We start from the raw sequence: 20,769 nt of genomic DNA, 5'->3' as shown, positions 1-20,769 counted from the left end.
ATGGCTGCACTGTCAGCTTCGCTGGTTTTGAGGCTTTTGGACTCAGACTGAGCCACTACTGGCTTCTTTCTTCCCCAGCATGCAGATAGCCTATCGTGGGACTTTGCGTTGTGATTGTGTGAACCAATTCTCCCTAATAAACTCCCTTTCATATATACACAGCCTTTGGGAGAACTTTGCCCCAGCCCTGCAAAGTATTGTCAACTAGTTGGTATTGTAACTGGGATGCCAAAAGGCCATTCCACCATTCTGTATCAAGCTAACTGCTTCAGGATAATGGGGAACATAGTAAGACCAGTGAATTCTGTGAACATGAGCCTACTGCCATATATCTTTGCCTGTGAAGTGCCTTGGTCAGAGGCAATGCTGTGTGGAATACCATGGAAGTGGATAAGGCATTCAATGAGCCCATGAATTTTAGTCTTGGTAGAAGCATTGGGTGCAGGAAAGGCAAACCCATATCTGGAATAAGTGTCTATTCCAGTAAGGACAAACTGCTGCCCCTTCCTTGATGGAAGAGGTCCAGTGTAATCAAACTGCCACCAAGTAGCTGGCTGATCACCCTGAGGAATGGTGCTGCTTCAAGGGCTCAGTGCTGGTCTCTGCTGCTAGCAGATTGGGCACTCAGTGGTGGCCATAGCCAGGTCAACCTTGGTGAGTGGAAGTCCATGTTTCTCACTCATGCATGACCTCCATCCCTGCTACCATGGCCACTTTGTTCATGAGCCCATTGGGCAATGATAGGGGTGGCTGGGGAAAGAGGCTGAGTGGTATTCACAGAGCAGGTTATCCACCTGATTATTAAAATCCTCCTTTGCTGAGGTCACCCTTTGGTGAGCATGGGACACAAATGTTTTCAAAGTTTTTGACCACTCAGAGAGGCCCATTTACATACCTCTTCCCCAGATTTCTGTCATCAATTTGCAATCATGCTTCTTCCAGGTTCCTGATCATTCAGCCAAACCATTGGCTACAGCACATGAGTTTATATAAATGCATGTCTGGCCATTTCTTCTTCCAAGAAAAGTGCACAACCATGTGTACTGCTCGAAGTTCTGTCCACTGGCAAGAGTTCCCTTCATCATTGTTTTTAAGGGACATCTCAGAAAGGGGCTGTAGTGCTGCAGCTGTCCACTTTCGGGTGGTGCCTGCATATCATGCCGAACCATCTGTAAACCAGGCCCTAGTCTTCTCTTCCTCTGTCAACTGGCCATAGGGAATTCCCCAAGAAGCCATCAGCACAGGCTGGGGGAGAGAAGGCAGGGTGGCAGGAGTGGGGACCATGGGTATTTGAACCACTTCTTCATGTAACTTACTTGTGCCTTCAGGATCTGCTTGAGCCCAATCACATGTATACCACTTCCATTTGATGATAGAATGCTGCTGTGATACACAGTTAAGGTCGCATGGTGACTTGATGACCCATAGTGAAACGTTCAGTTTCCACTAAAGCCCAGTAACAGGCCAAGAGCTGTCTCTCAAAAGGAAAGTAGTTATCTGCAGAAGATGGCAGGGCTTTGCTGCAACATCCTAGAGACCTCCACTGTGGTTCACCTATGGAGGCCTGCCAAACATTGCAAACAGCATCCTTATCTGCCACTGACACCTCAAGCGCCATTGGATCTGCTGATTCATATGGCCCAAGTGGCAGAGCAGCTTGCACGGCAGCCTGGACCTGTTGCAGAGCCTTCTCCTGTTTTGGACCCCACTCAAAACTAGAAGCCTTTCAGGTCACTTGATAAATGGAATGGAGTAACACACCCAAATGAGGAATGTGTTGCCTCCAAAATCCTAATAGACCCACTAGGCACTGTGCCTCTTTCTTGGTTGTAGGAAGGGCCAAATGCAACAACTTATCCTTTACCTTGGAAGGACTATCTCAACATTCCCCACATCACTGGAACCCTGGAAATTTCACAGAGGTAGAAGGCCTCTGAATTTTAGTCGGATTTATTTCCCATCCCCTGACATGCAAATGTCTCTCCAATAAGTCAGAGCGGTTGCTACTTTGGTTTTTTTTTTTTGAGATGGAGTCTTGCTGTGTCGCCCAGGCTAGAGTGCAGTGGTGTGTTCTCGACTTACTACAAGCTCCGCCTCCTGGGTTCATGCCATTCTCCTGCCTCAGCCTCCCGAGTAGCTGGGACTACAGGCACCCGCCACCACACCTGGCTAATTTTTTGTGTATTTTTTTTAGTAGAGATGGGATTCCACCATGTTAGTCAGGATGGTCTCAATCTCCTGACCTCATGGTCCACCTGCCTTGGCCTCCCAAAGTGCTGGGATTACAGGTGTGAGCCACCGCGCCCGGCCAGGAATGGAGAAAAAGGCATTTGTCAAATCAATGCTACATACCAGGTACCAGGAGATGTGTTGATTTGCTCAAGCAATGAAACCACATTTGGTGCAGCAGCTGCAATTGTAGTCACCACTTGTTAAGCTTACAATAACCCACTATCATTCTCCAAGATCCATCTGTCTTCTGAACAGGCCAAATAGGAGAGTTGACTGGGGATGTGGTGGGAATCATCACCCCTGCATCTTTCAGGTCCTTGATGGTAGCACTAGTCTATGCAATCCTTCCAGGGATGCAATATTGTTGTTTTGTTTACTATTTTTCTAGGTAGAGGCAGCTATAATGGTTTCCCTTTGGCCTTTCTCACCATAATAGCCCTCACTCCACAGGTCAGGGAACCAGTGTGGGAATTCTGCCAGCTGGTAAGTATGTCTATTTATTTATGAATTCTGGCACTGGGTAAAGGACCACAGGACAGGTCCTGGACCCCCTATAAGTCAGACCTGAGCCAAAATGCCATTAATTACCTGACCTCCATAAGTCCCTACTCTAACTGGAAGGCCAAGTATCCCCTGGAATCAATGTCAGTTCAGAGTCAGTGTCTAGTAATTTCCGAAGGTATGATTATTCTCCTTTCCCCAGTGCACAGTTACCCTAGTGAAAGGCCAGAGGTCTCTTTGGGAAAGGATGGAAGAAACATTAACAGTATAAATTTTCAGTAGTAGAGTGGGGTCCTTCCTCAAAGGGACCTGGCCTCTTCTTCATTCAAGGGGTTCTGGGTGTGTAAACTGGCTCAAGTCTGGAAACTGATTGAAGGCCACGATTATCTGCTTTTATAATTGAAATTAGACTTTTGTCTACTTGACCTGGAAGTTTTCTTTTTACCGATCAATTAAGAACATAGTAGGCTTCTTATCGATTTCACTTCTAGGAATGCCATGATTAATTAGCCAATACCAGAGCTCTGCATGGGTCAGAATATTCTGATTGTGGCTTTGCCTGTGCTTTCCATTACGGTAACTACTCCCACGTTGCCTTGATGATTGAGTGCTACCTCTTGGCTCCTGCCACTTGGGATCCAATTATTCCCATTGTGTTTAAGTTTTTCAGTTGAGTAACTGTGGTTTCTACTGTAAGATCTTGCATACAGAGAAGAGCAATCACAGAACTCTTTAAAGATGCTGATGTTCCCCTCACAAATCTGTTTCACAAGGTATTGGTGAAGGGTATGTCTTCTGAATCCTCCTGTTTGGGGTGAGTAGGTCTAAAGTCAAAAAACCCACTCTAGCATTCCAGTCTCCCAAAGCCTTTGGATCCATTCCTCTACATTAAACCAAGGGAGATCAGGCATTTTCAGCTCACTCACAGTGGGCCTTCTTTTGATCCACGTTTCAACTAACCAATAAGTAAATTATTAGAACCTCTTAAAACTCCCTTAGCTGGCTGGGTGCAGTGGGTCAAGCCTGTAACCCCAGCACTTTCGCAGGCTGAGGTGAGTGGATCATTTGAAGTCAGGAGTTTGAGACAAGCCTGGCCAACATGGTGAAACCCTGTCTCTACTAAAAAATTAAAAAAAAAAAAAAAAAGATAGCTTGGCATTGTGGCAGGCACCTGTAACCCCAGCTACTTGGGAGGCTGAGGCAGGAGAATCGCTTGATCCTGGTAGGTGGAGGTTGCAGTCAGCTAAGATCACACCACTGCACTCTAGCCTGAGCATCAGAGTGAGATACCATCTCAAAACAAAAGCAAAAACAGAAACACAGCTCCCTGATCTGCAACATTAGATGCAGAATCTCTGCCTAGTGGGCCCATATCAATAAATCTAGTCTGATCCAACTTTATGTTCCTACCACCATTATTTCACACTTTTAATATCCATTCCCAAAGCTGTTCTCCAGGCTTCTGCTTATATGAATTAGAAAACTCAAGTAGTTCTTTTGGAGTATAGTGCACCCCCTCATGGGTCACACTTTGTACCTCATGTTTAAGGGTCTGCTGGGACTTGAGTCTAGTTACAGGTCTAGAAGCAAAGAGAGGTGTTAGGGGTGGGTCCTGAGGAGAATCAGCATTGTCTTGCCTGGCAACTACCTCAGGGGAGGCCATCACTGTTGCCTTAGCCAGTGCAGGGTTAATCTCAGACAAAGGTGGAAAGGCTGATAGCAGCTTGGGTGAGGGAGGGGATATTGCCTCCACAGGGGAGTGGGTTGTGAGGGAGATGAAGGCCATTTCCTCTGGAAAAAAAAACAACTCACTGAAATTCAGGAACTTAGTGTCTCCAGCTTCATCATCCCCATCTCACATTGTAGGGTTCCATTATTTCCGAGTCAATAGCCTCACTTTATCAGTAGACACCTGGTGAGGCTGAACGTGTGCCTTTCTTTTTTTTTTTTTTTTTTTTTTGAGGCGGAGTCTGGCTCTGTCGCTCAGGCTGGAGTGCAGTGGCCTGATCTCAGCTCACTGCAAGCTCCGCCTCCCGGGTTTAGCGGGTTTACGCCATTCTCCTGCCTCAGCCTCCCAAGTAGCTGGGACTACAGGCGCCCGCCACCTAGCCCGGCTAGTTTTTTTGTATTTTTTAGTATAGACGGGGTTTCACCGTGTTAGCCAGGATGGTCTCGATCTCCTGACCTCGTGATCCACCCGTCTCGGCCTCCCAAAGTGCTGGGATTACAGGCTTGAGCCAACGCGCCCGGCTCATCTTTTTCTTTCACCACTTTGTCCAGCAAACTTAGGAGCAGCCAACCAACTTCATTATGTTCCTTGGTTCTCTGCAAACGTTCAAAGGTACCATGTATAGAGTCGCTAAACTCCTTGCCTCTCAGTAGTGGTGAATCAGGAGTATCAAATGCATTTATTTTGCATAACTCTGTAAACAATGCATGCCAAGGACTATCAGTGCTCTACGTACTCTTAGAAGTAGAGTCCTTTTTGTCCATTTGTTTGTGTCCTCTCTTATTTTCTTGAGCAGTGGTGTGTAGTTCTCCTTGAAGAGGTCCTTCATATCCCTTGTAAGTTGGATTCCTAGGTATTTTATTCTCTTTGTAGCAGTTGTGAATGGGAGTTCACTCATGATTTGGCTCCCTGCTTGTCTATTGGTGTATAGGAATGCTTGTGATTTTTGCACGTTGATTTTGTATCCTGAGACTTTGCTGAAGACACTTATCAGCTTAAGGAGTTTTTGGGCTGAGACAGTGGGGTTTTCTAAATATACAATCATGTCATCTGCAAACAGAGACAATCTGACTTCCTTTCTTCCTATTTGAATATGCTTCATTTCTTTCTCTTGCCTGATTGCCCTGGCCAGAACCTCCAATACTATGTTGAATAGCAGAGGTAAGAAAAGCCATCTTTGTCTTGTGCCGGTTTTCAAAGGGAATGCTTCCAGCTTTTGCCCATTCAGTATGATATTGACTATGGGTTTGTCATAAACAGCTCTTATTATTTTGAGATATGTTCCATCAATACCTAGTTTATTGAGAGTTTTTAACATGAAGGGATGTTGAATTTTATTGAAGGCCTTTTCTGCATCTTTGAGATAATCATTTGGTTTTTGTCATTGTTTCTGTTTATGTGATGGATTATGTTTATTAATTTGTGTATGTTAAACCAGCCTTGCATCCTAGGGATGAAGGCAACTTGATCGTAGTGGATAAGCTTTTTGATGTGCTGCTGGATTAGGTTTGCCAGTATTTTATTGAGGATTTCCACATCTATGTTTATCAGGGATATTGGCCTGAAATTTTCTTTACTTTGTTGTATCTCTGGCAGGCTTTGGTATCACGATGATGCTGGCCTCATAAAAAATTTCATGTTCATGGACAGGAAGAATCAATATTGTGAAAATGGCCATAATTCCCAAAGTAATACATAGATTCAATGCTATTCCCATCAAGGTACCAGTGACTTCCTTTGCAGAATTAGAAAAAATTACTTTAAATTTCATATAGAGCCAAAAAAGAGCCAGTATAGCCAAGACAATCCTAAGCAAAAAGAACAAAGCTGGAGGCATCATGCTATTTGACTTCAAACTATACTATAAGGGTACATAACCAAAACAGAATGGTACTGGTACCAAAACAGATTTATAGACCAATGGAACAGAATATAGGCCTCAGAAATAACACTACACATCTACAACCATCTGATCTTCAACAAACCTTACAAAAACAAGCATTGGGGAAAGGATTCCCTGTTTAGTAAATAGTGATGGTAAAACTGGCTAACCATATGCAGAAAACAGAAACTGGACCCCTTCCTTACACCTTATACAAAATTTATACCTTATACAAAACTATATAAAATTATACCTTATACAAATATTAACTCAAAGCGGATTAAAGACTTAAATGTAAAATCCAAAACCAAAAATACCTAGAAGAAAACCTATGCAATACCATTCAGGACATAGACATGGGCAAAGACTTCATGACTAAAACACCAAAAGCAATTGCAACAAACGCCAAAATTGACAAATGGGATCTAATCAAACTAAAGAGCCTCTGCACAGCAAAAGAAACTATCATCAGACTGAACAGGCAGCCTGCAGAATGAGAGAACATTTTTGCAATCTACCCATCTGACGAAGGTCTGATTTCCTGAATCTACAAGGAACCTAAACAAATTTACAAGAAAAAAAAGAAAAAAAACCATCGAAAAGTGCGAGAAGAATATGAACAGACACTTCTCAAAAGAAGACATTTATGCAGCCAACAAACATATGAAGAAAACCTCATCATCCCTGGTCATTAGAGAAATGCAAATCAAAACCACAATAAGAAACCATGTCATGCCAGTTAGAATGGTGATTATTACAAAGTCAGGAAACAACCAATGCCGGCGAGACTGTGGAGAAATAGGAACGCTTTTACACTATTAGTGGGAGTGTAAATTAGTTCAACCATTGTGGAAGAGAGTGTGGCAATTCCCCAAGGATCTAGAACCAGAAATACCATTTGACCCAGCAATCCCATTACTGGATGTATACCCAAAGGATTATGAATCGTTATAGTATAAAGACACATAAACACGTATGTTTATTGCAGCACTATTTACAATAGCAAAGACTTGAAACCAACCTAAATGCCCATCAATGATAGACTGGATAAAGAAAATGTGGCACATATACACCATGGAATACCATGAAGCCATAAAAAAGAATGAGTTCATGCCCTTTGCGTGGACATGGATGAAGTTGGAAGCCATCATTTTCAGCAGAGTAACACAGGATCAGACAGCCAAACACTGCATGTTCTCACTCATAAGTGGGAGTTGAGCAATGAGAACACATGGACACAGGGAGGGGAGCATCACACACCAGGTCCTGTTGGGGGATAGGGGGCAAGGGGAGGGAGAGCATTAGGACAAAAACCTAATGCATGAGGGGCTTAAAACCTAGATGATGGGTTGACAGGTATAGCAAACCACCATGGCACATGCATACTTATGTAACAAACCTGCATGTTCTGCACATGCATCCCAGAAATTAAAGTAAAATTAGGAGAAAAAAGGTAGAGTCCTTAGCACTTTTAGGTCTAATCAGATTAGAGAGCCAACTCCAGAAACCACAAAACCAACTAAGGAATTTCACCCTTAAAATTCTCTTCCTCTAGAACCACTCCTGGCACCAACATCTCTTTTAGTCAGAGTTCTCCAGAGGGACAGAACGAATGGGATATATGTATACATAAGAAATAGTTTATTAGAGAGAATTGGCTCACATGATCATGAGGTGAAGTCCCATTATAGGCCATCTGCAAGCCAAGGAAAGAGACAAGCTGGTAGTGGCTCAATCCAAGTTCACAAGCCTCAAAATCAGAGAAACCAACAGTGCAGCCTTCAGTCTGTGCTTGAAGATCTGATAATGCCTGGAAAGCTGCTGGTGCATGTCCCAGAGTGCAGAGGTTCAAGAATCTGGAGTTTAATGTCCAAAGACAGGAGGAACAAAAGCAACAATTTGGCATGAAAAGAAGAAAGAGAGCCAAAAGACTCAGCAAGCAAACTTATCCCACCATCATCCCCCTGTTCTATTCTGGACACTCTGGCAGTGAGGGTGGGTCTTCCTCTCCCAGCCCACCAACAGAAATGTCAGTCTTCTCTAGCAGTACCCTCACAGACACATCCAGAAACAATACTTTACTGCCTATTTAGGCATCCCTTGGTCCAATGAAGTTGACACCTAATATTTCCTATCACGTTGGCCATTTATATATTTTCTTTGGTGAAATGTCTAAGTATTTTGCCTATTTTTAGATTGAGTAATTTGTCTTTTTGCCTTTGGATTTCAAAAGTGCTTTTAAAAAAATTATTGATTAGAAATCCTTTACAAGATATATTATTCACAGAGTCCATTCCAAGATGGCTGAATTGGAATAACTCTGGTCTGCAGCTCCCAGCATGATCAATGCAGAAGATGGGTGATTTCTGCATTTCCAACTGAGGTACCTGGTTCATCTCACTGGGCCTGGCTGGCCATGGGTGCAGCCCACAGAGGGTAAGCTGAAGCAGGGTGGGGCATCACCTCACCTGGGAAGTACAAGGTGTCAGGGGATTTCCTTTCCTAGCCAAAGGAAGCCATGACAGAGTGTACCTGGAAAAACAGGACACTTCTGCCCAAATACTGCACTTTTCCCAAGGCCTTAGCAACCAGTAGACAAGGAAATCCTCTCCTATGCCGGGCTTGGTGGGTCCCATGCCCACGGAGCCTTGCTCACTGCTAGCGCAGCAGTCTGAGATCGAACTGCCAGATGGCAGCCTGGCTGGGGAAGGGGCATCCGCCATTGCTGAGGCTTGAGTAGGTAAACAAAGTGGCTGGGAAGCTTGAACTGGGCAGAGCCCACTGCAGCTCAGCAAGGCTTACTGCCTCTATAGACTCCACATCTGGGGGCAGGGCACAGCAGAACAAAAGGCAGCAGACAACTTCTGCAGACTTAAGTGTCCCTGTCTGACAGCTCTGAAGAGAGCAGTGGTTCTCCCAGCATGTCGTTTGAGCTCTGAGAGCAGACAGACTGCCTGCTCAAGTGGGTGCCTGACCCCCATGTAGGCTAACTGGGAGATAGCTCCCAGTAGGGGCCGACAGACACCTCATATAGGTGGGTGCCCCTTTGGGACGAAGCTTCCAAAGGAAGGATCAGGCAGCAATATTTGCTGTTCTGCAATATTTGCTGTTCTGCAGCCTCTGCTGGTGATACCCAGGCAAACAGTGTCTGGAGTAGACCTCCAGCAAACTCCAACATACCTGCAGCTGAGGGACCTGACTGTTAGAAGGAAAACTAACAAACAAAGAAATAGCATTGACATAAATGAAAAGGACATCTACACCAAAACCCCATCTGTAGGTCACCAACATCAAAGACCAAAGGTAGATAAAACCACAAGGATGGGGAGAAACCAGAGCAGAAAAGCTGAAAATTCTAAAAACCAGAGTGCCTCTTCTCTTTCAAAGGATTGCAGCTCCTTGCTAGCAACCGAACAAAGCTGGACAGAGAATGACTTTGATGAGCTGACAGAAGTAGGCTTCAGAAGGTCAGTAATAACAAACTTCTTCGAGCTAAAGGAGGATGTTCAAACCCATCGCAAGGAAGCTAAAAACCTTGAAAAAAGGTTAGATGATTGGCTAACTAGAATGAACAGTGTAGAGAAGACCTTAAATGACCTGATGGAGCTGAAAACCATGGCACGAGAACTTTGTGACACATGCACAAGCTTCAATAGCTGATTCAATCAAGTGGAAGAAAGGGTTTCAGTGACTGAAGATCAAATTAATGAAATAAAGTGAGAAGAGAAGGTTAGAGAAAAAAGATACAAAAACAAAAACAAAAAAACAATGAACCAAGCCTCCAAGAAATATGGGACTATGTGAAAAGACCAAATCTAAATTTTATTGGTATACCTGAAAGTGATGGGGACAATGGAACCAAGTTGGAAAACACTCTTCCAGATATTATCCAGGAGAACTTCCCCAACCTAGCAAGGCAGGCCAATATTCAAATTCAGGAAATACAAAGAACACCACAAAGGTCCTCCTCGAGAAGAGCAACCCCAAGACACATAATTGTCAGATTCACCAAGATTGACATAAAGGAAAAAGTGTTAAGAGCAGCCAGAGAGAAAGGTCAGGTTACCCACAAAGGGAAGCCCATCAGACTAACAGCAGATCTCTTGGCAGAAACTCTCCAAGCCAGAAGAGAGTGGGGGCCAATATTCAACATTCTTAAAGAAAAGAATTTTCAACCCAGAATTTCATATCCAGCCAAACTAAGTTTCATAAGTGAAGGAGAAATAAAATCCTTTACAGACAAACTTTTGCTATAATGATGATGGTCCAAGATACTATTTTATTTTGCCTTTGTTAAAATAGAGATGATAAGACTGACAGAATGTACTCTGTATCTGTAAGACATCAAATTACAAACAAGACCTAAGACCATGCCAGGCAAACTACTACTACACTTAAAAAAATAAACTATATTCTAACTGCCACAAGAGTTTTCTTTTTCTCTAGCATCTAAACAAACACTGGCTTCTCCACCAATAAACTAGAAAATCTAGAAGAAATGGATAAATTCCTGGACACATACACCCTCCCAGGACTTAACCAGGAACAAGCTGAATCTCTGAATAGACCAATAACAGGCTCTGAAATTGAGGCAATCATTAATAGCCTACCAGCCAAAAAATTCCAGGATCAGATAGATTCACAGCCAAATTCAACCAGAGGTACAAGGAGGAGTTGGTACCATTCCTTCTGAAACTATTCCAATTAATAGAAAAAGAGGGAATCCTCCCTAACTCATTTTATGAGGCCAGCATCATCCTGATACCAAAGCCTGGCAGAGACAACAAAAAAAGATAGTTTTAGACCAATATCCCTGTGTATCGATGTGAAAATCCTCAATAAAATACTGGCAAACTGAATCCAGCAGTACATCAAAAAGCTTATCCACCACGATCAAGTTGGCTTCATCCCTGGAATGCAAGGCTGGTTCAGCATTCAGAAATCAATATACATAATCCATCACGTAAACAGAACCAATGACAAAAAATACATGATTATCTCAATAGCTGCAGAAAAGGCCTTCGACAAAAGTCAACAGCCCTTCATGCTGAAAATGCTCAATAAACTAGGTATTGATGGAACACATCTCAAAATACTAAGAGCTGTTTATGACAAACCCACAGCCAATATTATACTGAATGGGCAAAAACTGGAAGCATTCCCTTTGAAAACTGGCAGAAGAGTATGATGTCCTCTCTCACTACTCCTATCCAACATAGTGTTGGAAGTTCTGACCAGGGCAATCAGGCAAGAGAAAGAAATAAAGGATATTCAATTAGGAAAAGAAGAAGTCGAATTGTCCCTGTTTGCAGATGACATGATTTTATATTTAGAAAACCCCGTGTTTCAGCCCTAAAACTCCTTAAGCTGATTAGCAATTTCAGGAAAGTCTCAGGACTTGTATGTTTGGTAGAATTTGGCTGTGAATCCATCTACTCAGTTTTTTTGGGGGGGGGCTAAGAATTTTTATTATTGAATCAATCTCCCTATACATTATTGGTCTGTTCAGGCTTTCTATTTCTTCCTGGTTCAACCTTGGGAGGTTGTATATTTCTAGGCATTTATCCATTTCTTCTAGGTTTTCTAGTTTGTGAGCATGGAGTTGTTCATAGTAGTCTCTGATGATCTTTAACATTTCTTTGTTAGTTGTAATATCTCCTTTTCCATTTTTGATTGATTTGAATCTTCTCTTTTCTTGGTTAGTCAAGCTAACAATCTATCAATTTGTTTTATATTTTCAAAGAACCATTTTTTCATTTTACTGTTCTTTTGTGTATATATATATGTGTATATATATATATATATTTGGTCCACATTTTGTTTAGTTTTGCTCTGATCTTTGTTATTTCTTTTCTTCTAGCTTTGGGCTTGGTTTATTCTTGTTCTTCTAGTTCCTTAAAGTGTGTCACTAGGTTGTTAATTTGTGATCTATTTTCTAATGCAGGCATTGAAGTCTTTAAACTTTCCTCTTAACACTGCTTTTGCTGTACCCCAGATTTTTCTGGTATATTGTGTCTTCATTTTCATTTGTTTCAAAAATTTTTTAAATTCGTCTTAATTTTGTCATTGACCCAAAGATTGTGCAGGAGCAGGTAATCTAGTTGCCATGTGTATGTATAATTGTGAGAGTTCCTCTTGCAATTGGTTTCTAGTTTTTTTCACTATTATCTGAGAAGATACTTGATATGATTTTGATTTTTAAAAATTTATTGAAACTTTTTTGTGGCTTAACATATATAGTCTTCTTGGAGAATGTTTAGTGTACTGATGAGAAGAATTTATATTCTGCAGTTGTTAGATAGAATGCTCTGTAAATGTCTGTCGGGTCCATTTGGTCTAAAGTGCAATAGTCTAGTAATATTTGTTTTATGAATCTGGGTGCTCCAGTGTTGGCTAAATATATACTTAGGATTGCTATGTCTTCTTGTTGAATTGATCCCTTCAACATTATATAATGAACTTCTTTTTTTTTTTTTTTTAACTGTTTCTGATTTAAAATATGTTTTATCTAATATAAGCATAGCTACTCCTGCTTACTTTTGGTTTCCATTTGTGTGGAGTATCTTTTCCCATCCCATTACCTTCAGTCTATAGGTGTCTTTATGAGTAAGGTGAGTTTCTTACAAGCCACCTATAGTTGATTCATGTTTTTATATCCTTTCTGCCAAACTGAATGTTTTAAATAGAGCAGTTAATCCATTTAAATTCAAGTTTAATACTGGTATGTGAAGTTTTGTCTCTGTCATAATGTTAATTGTTATCTAGTTGCTTTGCAGATTCTTTATTTACTTTTCCTCTGTTTGTTTTGTCTTTGTGGTTTGGTGTTCTGTCACGTTGCCATTTGATTTCTTTCTTTTCTTCATTTGTGTAATTGCTCTATAAGACATGTGAGTTATATACTTTCATGTGTTTTTATGATGGTGATTATTGACCTTTTGTTTCCATGTTTAGAACTTTTTGAGCCTTTCTTGTAGGACTGGTGTAGTGGGTGACAAATTCCCTTAGTATTTGCTTGTTTGGAAGAGACTATTTCTCCTTCTCTTATGAAGCTTATTCTAGTAGGATATGAAATTTGGGCTTGATAGTTTTTTTCTTTAAGTATTTTGAGATAGAATCTCAATCTTTTCTGGCTTATAGGGTTTCTACTGGGAAGTCTACTGTTAGTCTGATGGGATTTCCTTTATAGGTGATTAGATGCTCTCCTTTTGCTGATATGAAAAATTTTTCCTTCATGTTGAACTTAGACAATCTGATGACTAAATGTCATAGTGAAAAATCCTCCTTGCAATGTATTTTCCTGGAGTTCTCTGAGGCTTATCTCAGAGATATAAATATTTTCATGTCTATATCTCTTGCTAGACTAGGGAAGTTTTCCTCAATTATATCCTCAAATAGATTTTCCAAACTTTTGGCTCTTTCTTCTCCCTCAGGAATACCTATGATTTCTGGGTTCAGGTATTTTACATAGTCTCATTGTTCCTGGAAGCTTTGTTCATTTTAAAAAATCCTCTTTGGCTTTATTTTTGTCTGACTGAATTAATTGAAAAGCTCTGTTTTCAAGTTCTGAAATTCTTTCTTCTGCTTGGTCTAGTCTACTGTTGAAGCTTTTTTCTTTTTTTTTTTAGATTTAGAGAGAGTCTTGCTCTGTCACCCAAGCTGGAGTGCAGTGACATGATCTTGGCTTGCTGCAACCCCTGTCTCCTTGGTTCAAGTGATTCTCCTGCCTCAGCCTCCCAAGTAGCTGGGACTACAGGCATGTGCCACCATGCTCAGCTTATTTTTGTATTTTTAGTAGAGATGGGATTTTGCCATGTTGGCCAGGCTGGTCTTGAACACTTGGCCTCAAGTGATCCACTGACTCGGCCTCCCAAAGTGTTGGGATTACAGGCATGAGCCGCTGCACCTGGACTATTGTTGAAGTTTTCAACTATATTTTGTTGTTCCTTCTATGAATTTTTCATTTCCAGAAGTTCTTTTTTCTTCTTTTTTTTGAATCTATCACTTTGGTAAATTTCTCATTCATATCCTGAATTGAATTTCTGATTTTTTTTTGTATTGGTTTTCAGATTTCTCTTGGATCTCACTGAGCATCTTTAAAATAAATATTTTGAAGTCTTTATTTTGTATTTCCAAAATTTCATTTGGAAATATAAAAAATGAAAAAGTATAAAACAAAACAAAATTTTCATTTCGGTTAGAATGCACTGTTGGATAGTTACTGTTATACTTTGTTTTTTCATACTTCCAGAATTGTTATGCTGGCTCTTTCTCGTCTGAAGAAATTCATTTCTTGTTATTTTTGAATTTACTGTCATTGGGACACAACTCCTTTTTATTCACCTTGAGTATGTGACTGCAATGTACATTGAGCGGGGTTGTTCGGCTTTGCTTCTGGATGCTTTCAGTGGCAAAATTCTGTATAAATTCCTTCTTTATAGATAGCCTCAGTGTGGTGACTTTGTCAAATGTTTGTGGTAGTAGTTGTGTATTGGGCATGTGAGCAGGCTCATGACATCCTGAAGAACTGGAGTTGCAGAGGTCTTGAGAAGCTTATCTCATTCCCAAGCACTGTGCACTTGTGTCAGCATATTTTGTATTGGATTGTGTAGTTCAGCCTCCAGGTCAGTTACTGATACTTGCAGGTAACAGCTAGCTGCAGCAGTAGCAGTAGGAATTATGCTTTGTTAACGGGGAGATCTTTGTTTACTGGGAGAAGCTCTCTGGTGCTTCTGGCAATGGACTGGTCTGTGAAACCACAGTGGCCTGGGCTCCATGCTCATCTTCAGGGAGGTGATGATGAAGTTGGGTGGAGGTAGACCAGGCAGGCCTGCCCTCTGGTCCTCCAATGGTGGGTGCAAGCACCAACCCTGACAAAGGTGGCAGAGGAGTCATTGGACCCCTCGTGAAACATGCTGAGCTCTCTGCAGGGCAGATAGGGGCTATCCTAGTACCATGGCCTCAGCATGCAGCAGTGTAATCTACTTCCCTGTCATGTTTCCATCCAGATGCTCTGGATATTCAGTTTGGTCAGACACAGCTGTTTATTACTATGCTGCAATGTAGCCCAGAACTGTAGGAGATGCCTACCTTGTGGCTCAACACTAAGCCTCTGTGCCAGCTGGAAATGGCTGCAGTGCAGTCTTCCCCACAGTCCCAAACACACAGCTCCTTGGCCCTCCTCTTCTCCTTCACAGTTCTGTGCAGAGAGAGGAAGGGGTTCTGCCTTTCTTGCTAATCTGGGCCCAGAGGTCACATTGTCCCTGGGGATGCAGTCTCCCCTCACAGGCCCAGGCAGGCTGCCTCCCCGCTTGCTGGTGCCAGTTTCTTGGTGGCAGCAACAGTCGCATCAGCAGTGGTGAGCAGAGAGAGATGAGAAGTCTCCTTCTCTATGTCAGTCTCAAGTACTGAGGCTGCTCAACTGGTAAAATGGGATTTCATTCCTCACTTGCAGAGCCCAGCATGGAGTGTGTCTGCCAGAAGGAGAGCTGCCAATCAAAGCCCCAAGCAGGGAGCTTTTGGGTACTGGGAAACATACACTTTGGTTTCCTTTGTCCCAAGAGCTGTCCCATTGGTGTGGTGCACTTTCCCTTCCATTAGGAGTAGCACTCCACGGAGGGTTAGATGGCTGGGAACCCTGAAGCTCCCTTGGGTCCAGACACTACTGTGCCATTACCGGCCTCCTAGCGAGTGCTAGCGAATGTCTATGGGAGCTCCCAGGACATGGAAATACAAGGGCTGAGGTTCCTTGGGCAGAATTCAGTCCCCCAATAGCTGCACCCCTACGATGGCAGCTTGCTGCAGATACTCGAGTCTGGGGAAAGGGCAAGTGCCCCTGCGAAAGATCACTGTCTAGTGTAATGCCCTTAAAAAGTCCCCAAATCACCGCCCTGACTGGTGTCTGGGATCATGAGGGCAGAGGAGCTCTCCTACAGTTTATATACCAGCAGTCTGCCATAGAGGTGAGGGGAGCCCAAAGCCTCCCATTTACCTTTTCCATCCAATGCCAGGTCCCTCAGGGATTCCAGATAATGTTTGATGGCCCGACTTGGCCCCTTACTTCCTTCTTTTTTTGTGCCTCAGTTTATTTTTCCCCATGAGCTCTCCACTGGGTTCTAGTACTCTCTCGTTGATATTCTATTCAAATTATGATAATCTGTTTGTAATTTTGGGTCTTATTTCTGAGCAGAACTGGCAAATAATATTTCTAGTCAGTCATCTTGAACCTGTCTCCAATTTTTTTTCCTTATGGATCATGCTCTTGATGTATCTAAAAAAATTCGAATAGCCCAAAGCCATGCAAATTTTCTCAAAATATTTTATTCCAAGAATTTTTAGTTTATGTTTAATTAGTCTTATGTTGAGGGCTAAGTTTTGAGTTAATTTTTGTGTTATTGTGTGAGTTAGCAGTCTAAATGCATTATTTTGTACATAGATTTCAATTGTTAAAAAAATTATCCTTTCCCTATTGAGTTGCCGTGGCACATTTGTCTTAGTTTTAACCTATAGACCAAAAATATGTATGTTTGGACTCTCAGCTTAATTTAATTGACCTAAATGTCTCTCTGCATGCCAACCACATTGCCTGGATTACAATAGCTTTATAGAGAGTTTTGGAATGGGGTAGTGTGAGCTTTGCTTTGTTTTCAAGATTATTTTGCTATACTGAATCCTTTGCATTTTTGCCTACAATTTGGGATCAGCTTGTCAACGTCTGTAAAATAGCTTGTTGGAATTTTGATAGGGATTGTGTTGAATATTTAGATCAATTTGAGGAGAATAGCCATGTTGATAATCTTGTCTTCCAATTGATAAATGTGGCATATCTCTCCATTTATGTAGATATTTAATTTTTCTCAGCAATATTTTACATTTCGTTTGTACAAGTCTTGCATGTCTTTTGTTAAATATATTCTTTGTTTTTGTTTGTCTCCGTCACCCAGGCTGGAGTGCAGTGGCACAATCTCAGCTCACTGCAACGAGTTGCTGGGATTCCAGGTGAGCACCACCACACCCGGCTAATTTTTGTGTTTTTAGTAGGGATGGGGTTTTACCATGTTGGTCAGGCTGGCCTTGAACTCCTGGCCTCAAGTGATCTACCCGCCTTGGCTTCCCAAAGTGCTGGGATTGCAGGTGTGAGCCACCATGTCTGGCCAAATGTATTCTTAAGTATTTGTTTTTTTATGCCACTGTGAATGAAATTTTTTTAAAAAATTTATTTCGGGGTTCATATCTAATATTTAGAAGTACAATTAACTTTTGTATATTGAAATTTTGTCCTGCAACATTGCTGAACTTATTGGTTTCATAGCTTTGTTGGTGTATTCTTTGGAATTTTCTACATACACAATTACATTGCCCATGAATAAAGAGTTTTTTTTACCTCTTTCTTTCTCATGCATATAAACAAGATACTGCACCATGACCAGGTGGCATTTAAACCCAATTGGGTTAAATAAAGATTTAACCCAATATTTATGTATTTTATTTGTTCATTCATTCATTTTTTTTTTTTCTTGACAGATTACCCTGGCTAGAATTTCCAGTACAATGATAAATAGGAGTGATGAGAGCAGACATCTTTGCCTCATTCACTATAGTATAGTAGGGTGAAAGCTTTAGGTTTTTCATGGATTTCTTTTATCAGAGCAAGGAAGTTACTTTTTATTTCTTATTTGTTGATAGTCTTCTTTTAAAATCATGGATGGATCTTGGATTTTGCCAAGTGATGTTCATGCATTTATTAAGAGGATTGTGTGTGCATTTTTAGTTCTAATTAGTAAAGAATCATATGAATTAATATTTGGATGTTAAACTAATCTTGCATTTGGGTTTAAACACCACTTGGTCATGGTGCATTCTCTTTTTTTGTATGTTCTTGGATTTGATTCACTAATATTTTGTTGAAGATTTTGTGTGTATATTCATGAAGAATATTGGTCTGTATTGTTCTTGTGATATTTTTGTCTGGCTTTGCTATCAGAGTAATATCGACTTCATACAATATGTTGAAAAGCTTCTCCTCTGTCTTGAGAAAGATTTTATGAGGGATTGATGTTCTTTCTTCTTTAAATGTCTGGTAGAATTCACCAGTGAGGTTATCTATGCTTGAGCTTTATTTTTGTGGGACGGTTTTAAACTACAAATTCAATTTCTTTTTTACTGTGGTTATATTAATATTTTCTATTGAGTCAATTTTAGTAACATTTTTCTTTTTTCAAAAATTTTCTTTCCTCTAAGTTACTTATTTTCTTTCTTTTCTTTTCTTTTTCTTTTTCTTTTGAGACAGAGTTACTCTGTCTCCCAGTCTGGAGTGCAGTGATGCAATCTCAGCTCACTGCAACCTCCACCTCCCAGCTCACTTGTTAGGTTTATTTAGCTTTTCTACACATTTTAGTTATTCCTGATTTAAGGTGTGATAAACTTAAATTATGATCTCATAAGTTGTGATATATAATGCTTGCTTTCCTTCCCTCCTTCCTTTCCTTCTTTCTTTCCCCTCCCTCCCTCCTTTCTCCTTCCTTCCTTCCTTTCTTCCTTCCTTCCTTCTCTTTCTCCTTCTCCCTTTCTTCCGGTTCTTTCTTTTCTTTCTTCTTCTTCTTCTTTCTTTCTTCTTTCCTTTTCTTTCTTCTTTCTTCTAAAGTTACTTACTTTATGATAGTTCATTGCTTCACCGCATCCTACATATCGCTTGCTCGCTTTCTTTTTCGCCTTTCTTTCTTTTTCTTTCTTTTCTTTTCTTCTTCTTTCTTTCTTTTCTTTCTTTCTTTATTCTTTCTTCTTTATTTTTTTCTTTCATCTCTCTCTCTCTCTATCTCTTTCTTTCTTTCTCTTTCTTTCTTTCTTTTTTTTTTCTTTCTTTTCTCTCTCTCTCTCTCCTTTTTTATCTTTTGATTTCTTTCTTTCTTCTTACTCTGTTATTCAGGCCAGAGTGCAATCTTGTGATCATGGCTCACTGCAGCCTGACCTTCCCAGGCTCAAACAATCTTCCCACCTCAGCCTCCTGAGTTGCTGGGACTACAGGTGTAAGCCACCATGCCTGACTAATTTTTTAATTTTTTTGTGGAGTTGAAGTCTCACTATGTGCCAGGGCTGGTCTCAAACTCCTGGGCTCTAGTGATCCTCCCACCTCAGCCTCTCAAAGTGCTGGGATTACAGGCAAGAGCCACCATGCCTGCCCAGGTTTTCATTTTTATCCAACTCAAAATATTTTCTAATTTCTCTTGTGATTTCTTCTTTGATTCATAGGTTATTCAGAGGTACATTTTAAAATTTCTAAATATCTGTAGATTTCCCATATTTTCTCCTGTTTTTGACTTATTTAATTCCCTTATAGTCAGATAATATATTTTGTATGATATCAATTTTTTCTATTCTTATTTTTATTTTTAAAGATGATGTCTTGCTGAATTGCCTAGGCTGGAGTGCAATGGCTATTCATAGGCACCATCATCACAGTGCACTACAGCCTCAAACTTCAGCTCTCAAGTCTCCTCCCACATCAGTGTCTTGGGTAGCTGGGACTACAGGTGTGTGCCACTGTGCCTGGCTGATATCAATTCTTTTAAATTAACTGAGACTTGCTTTGTGAACTAACATATGGTCTGTCCTGGGAATTGTTCCATGTACACTTGAGCATTATTGTGCTGTTGTTGGCTGGAGTTTGCTGTAAATGTTAGGTCAAGATTGTTGGCAGTATTATCCTGATTGTCTCTATCCATGTTGATTTTTCTATCTAGTTGCTCTATCCATTTACGAGTGAGATTTTGAATCCTCCATTATTACTTTTTTTTTTTTTTGAGACGGAGTCTCACACTGTCGCCCAGGCTGGAGTGCAGTGGCACGATCTCTGCTCACTGCAAGCTCTGCCACCTCCCGGGTTCACGCCATTTTCCTGCCTCAGCCTCCCTAGAAGCTGGGACTACATGCGCCTGCCACCATGCCCAGCTAATTTTTTTGTATTAGAGACGGGGGTTTCACCGTGTTCGCCAGGATGGTCTCGATCTCCTGACCTCGTGATCCGCCCGCCTCGGCCTCCCAAAGTGCTGGGATTACAGGCGTGAGCCACCGCTCCCGGCCCTCCATTATTACTTTTGAAGTGTCTCTTTCTCCCTTTAATTCTTTAAATTTGCATACTTTGGGGCTCAGTTGTTAGATGTATATGTTTATAATTGTTATATCTGTCTGATGAATTTATACTTTAATCACTATAAATGCTACTCTTTGTCTTTAGTAATACTTTTGTCTTAAATTCTGTTCTGTGTGGTATTAGCATACCCACTTCACCTCTCTTGTGGCTATTAATTGTATACCATGTATAGTATTGTTTTCATCCGTTTACTCATTTTTTTTTTTTTTTTGAAATGCAGTTTGACTCTGTTGTCCAGGCTGGAGTGCAGTGGCACAATCTCCACCCACTGCAACCCCC

The sequence above is a fragment of the Rhinopithecus roxellana genome, chromosome 2 (assembly GCF_007565055.1).
Source record: "Rhinopithecus roxellana isolate Shanxi Qingling chromosome 2, ASM756505v1, whole genome shotgun sequence".
Lineage (NCBI taxonomy): Eukaryota > Metazoa > Chordata > Mammalia > Primates > Cercopithecidae > Rhinopithecus > Rhinopithecus roxellana.
The sequence above is the reverse complement of the archived record's forward strand: the minus strand, read 5'-3'. Positions refer to the sequence as shown.